Raw genomic sequence first — 3,779 nt, 5'->3', positions numbered from 1 at the left:
TTCCTGCGGTGTCCCCACTGCCTTTTCACTATGACTGCATGCAGAAATAGATGTGGTGACCCTTCCTCTTCTCATGAAGATCACAGACCTGTAGCATTAGGGCCCAAGCTTCTGATCTCATGTAACCTTAATCATTCCCTTAAGCCCCTGTGTCCAAAAGCAGTCACACTAAAGATTAGGGCTCAATCTATTAATTTGGGAGGAGGGGCACAATTCAATGCATAGCACTTAGTAAATGTTTTTAAAAGTTGTATCAGTGGTTTAATTTCTTCCCACAAAAAAAAAAAAAAAAAAAAACACCAGGTAGAGAAGATATCATACAAAACATAAGCAACAGACTCTCAGACATAGAAAACAGACCTATGTTGCCAAAGGGGACAAGAAGGGAAGGAGTGACAAATTACAAGCATGGGATTTACAAGTGCAGAAGACTATGCATATATGGACAAGCAACAAGAATTTCCTGTATAGCACAGGGGATTATATTCAATATCTTTAATAGCTTGTAATACAATATAATCTGAAAAATAGAACTATATTATTTTGCCGTATACTGAAACTAACACCATATTGTAAATGAATACTGTTCAATTTTTTTTAAAGATGGTGAATAAAGAAAAAATATATAAAAATGTGACAATACCAAATGTCATGAAGAATGTGCAACAATTAAAACCTAATTATGATGTCAGGAGTATACCACATCTCATCATATCATCCCATCATATCATATATTTAAGATGTTCCATTATTTTAGATATCTTTGCAACAACAACAAACGGAAAACAAGAACAACAGTAATTGCTAACATAATATTTTCCATTATAGGTATTTGTAGCAGGAAAACAAGAACAACAGTAATTGCTAACATAATATTTTCCATTATAGGTATTTGTAGCAGGGGCGGGGTGTCACGCTGCCGTTAGGGCAAGGCTGTTAGCACAAGAACTTATTGCCAGATGGTTAGTGCCCACGGTTAGAGGTCCCGCTGCTCTAGCACTCAGCCTCACAGAGACCCCTGTGGCAGACACTATGGTGAGAACCAGGTCCAGGCTATCTCCCTGGGGCCCTCTAGGGCCTCCGGAATCAGGCCGGCAGGTGAGTTGGGGTCAGGCAACAGGCTAGGGCTGTATCCTGTAGAGCTCGAGAGCCCTCACCACGGCTGCCCACTGACCACACCCAGACTTCGCAGCAGCGGCCGCCCCCGCCCCTGCCCCCATCCCACCTCCACGGCCTAGTCGTGGCAACAGCGTCCATGGGTCGCAGGCCCCGTTTGGGTGGCCTTGGGAGCCTGAGGGCCAGCAGGGCCCTGGGTTCCTGGCTCCCTCAGTGATGACAGCTGGTCATGGGCTGGACACCTGGGTCTGAGGGCATCACTACCTGAGATCTGCTTCCTCAGCCAGACCTGGACACTGGCGGGAGGATCCAGACTGGGTGCTAGACAAAGTCCTGGGCAGGGAAATTAGACCCCATCCAGACTCCCTCTTTTTAGCCAGGGCTTGGACCTCAGAGGATGAAAGTTGAGTCTTGGATCCTTGAACAGGTAAAATGAGGGAAGGCTATGGTTTTTCCTGTGGTCATGTATGGATGTGAGAGTTGGACTGTGAAGAAGGCTGAGCGGCGAAGAATTGATGCTTTTGAACTGTGGTGTTGGAGAAGACTCTTGAGAGTCCCTTGGACTGCAAGGAGATCCAACCAGTCCATTCTGAAGGAGATCAGCCCTGGGTGTTCTTTGGAAGGACTGATGCTAAAGCTGAAACTCCAGTACTTTGGCCACCTCATGCAAAGAGTTGACTCATTGGAAAAGACTCTGATGCTGGGAAATATTGAGAGCAGGAGGAGAAGGGGACGCCAGAGGATGAGATGCCTGGATGGCATCACCGACTCAATGGACGTGAGTTTGTGCGAACTCTGGGAGTTGGTGATGGACAGGGAGGCCTGGCGTGCTGCGATTCATGAGGTTGCAAAGAGTCGGACACGACTGAGCGACTGAACTCGACTGAACTAATGTCACTTTGTTTATGGGATTTGTTAAATGTTAAAAGTCAAAAGGAGGCAAGGAGACAGAATTAAATGCCTCAGTTTTCCCTTCTTGTCAGAACAGAAAAGAGCATTTCTTTGGTGAGGTTAACAGACATGTCGTGACCTGACTGTGACCTGACCTCAGGAACAAAGGATCTGACACCAAGAAATTTGCAACAACTAACCATGTCCCAACCTCACCTTTCCTATAAAAGGGCTTTCCTGAAAGCTTTCAGGGAGTTCAGGGATTTTTAAGGCATGAATCACCTGTCTTTTTGCTCTGTAAAGGCTCTGCAATAAACCTTTGTCTGCTCCAAGCTCAGACATTTCAACATTGTTTGGCTTCACTGTATGTTGGGCACATGAACTTGTGTTCCATGACAATTTTAGATTTAATAAGAATAGATTTTGATATATATCACTCTTTTGTGCATACAAAAGGAAACAACTTGGCTAAAATATTTCTAAACACTTTTACATTCAGAGTCTGAGTTTTTGAAACACTTGATTCAGGGTTGTTAATGCCCAGAGTTGCTCCATGGAGCAGAGATAGGCCATCCTCACTCAGCCCTTTCTGATTTCTAGTCACAGAATTTGTGGGTATAATACAAAAGATCTTGTTTTATGTCACTCAGTTTAGGGTGGTTTGTTAAACCACAGAAGATAACTGGCATGTCCTTCATTCACAAGGACTTTGACTCTCTTGCAAGACCTTCTTCCCCTTCTAGATCCTTCCATCCACTGTGTCACAAGAATGCCCACTGCGACGCTCTACGCTCCCAGTTCCTGGATGTCCTCCCAATGGTGATGTCCATATCTAAGCCACCTCAGCTGCCTTCTTTCAGTTGACAAAAAGGGAGGATTTCTCTGGGATTTTAATGGCTGCTTGAGAGGGTTTGGAATGAGAGACAGAGGCCTCATTTTATCAAAAGATCCTCTGCCTGCCCTCTGGGATTATCAGCAGGAGGGCAATGAGCAGAGCTGCAGGTCACAAAGTCACCATGCCAACCTTCCTGGCCATCATAAGGGTCACCACAGAGAAGTCAGTCTCCTTGGGGTGGGGGAAGGGCTATCCCGGGGCCAGCCATTTTGCCTCTTCACCCTCAGGGCAGGTACTGGGGAAAGCTCACAGTGCACTATCCTTAGAGGACAGGACTTGCCAAGGTCCCTGGGTACAAGCAGAGATGATAGCGGCCCTGGCCTGAGGTGGCCTGGAGTGGTGAGGATCAAGTGGGAACTCAGGAGTGGCCAGTTAAATGGAGAGCGGTGGGCCCTGGACGCCTGGGCTCTTCCTTTTGCTGTTGCTGCCCCTTCCACTGCTGTGCACAGAGGGCCTCCAGCACAGTGCCTTGGACTGGACAAATTCCCAGCAACACCTTTGCAAGGACTGGGGAAACGTTCGTTGCTACTCCAGCCCAGATGAGATAAGCTCCCATGGCAGCAGCGTGCAGCGCAGGAGCAAGTCAAACAAGCTGTATGACTGTGACGGCGACTTCAACCTCTGCTTCGTCTTGGATGCGTGAGTGGCCCTCCCACCGGCCCCAGGCGCCCCGCAAGGCACCTCTGTCATTAACCTTGCTGATGGCAGGAGACGGTCCAAGCGGACCCCAGGCTCTGAGAAAGAAGAGGCAAGGACAGTCTTGATCAGACCCAAGGACAGACCTCTGTGGCTCCCCTGTTCCTGAGGCAGAAGGAATGCTAAGTGACAGACAACAGGCACGGAAGTACACACGCTGTAGGCTACAATTATATGAAAT

Source organism: Bubalus bubalis, chromosome 4 (genome assembly GCF_019923935.1).
Source record: "Bubalus bubalis isolate 160015118507 breed Murrah chromosome 4, NDDB_SH_1, whole genome shotgun sequence".
Lineage (NCBI taxonomy): Eukaryota > Metazoa > Chordata > Mammalia > Artiodactyla > Bovidae > Bubalus > Bubalus bubalis.
The sequence above is the reverse complement of the archived record's forward strand: the minus strand, read 5'-3'. Positions refer to the sequence as shown.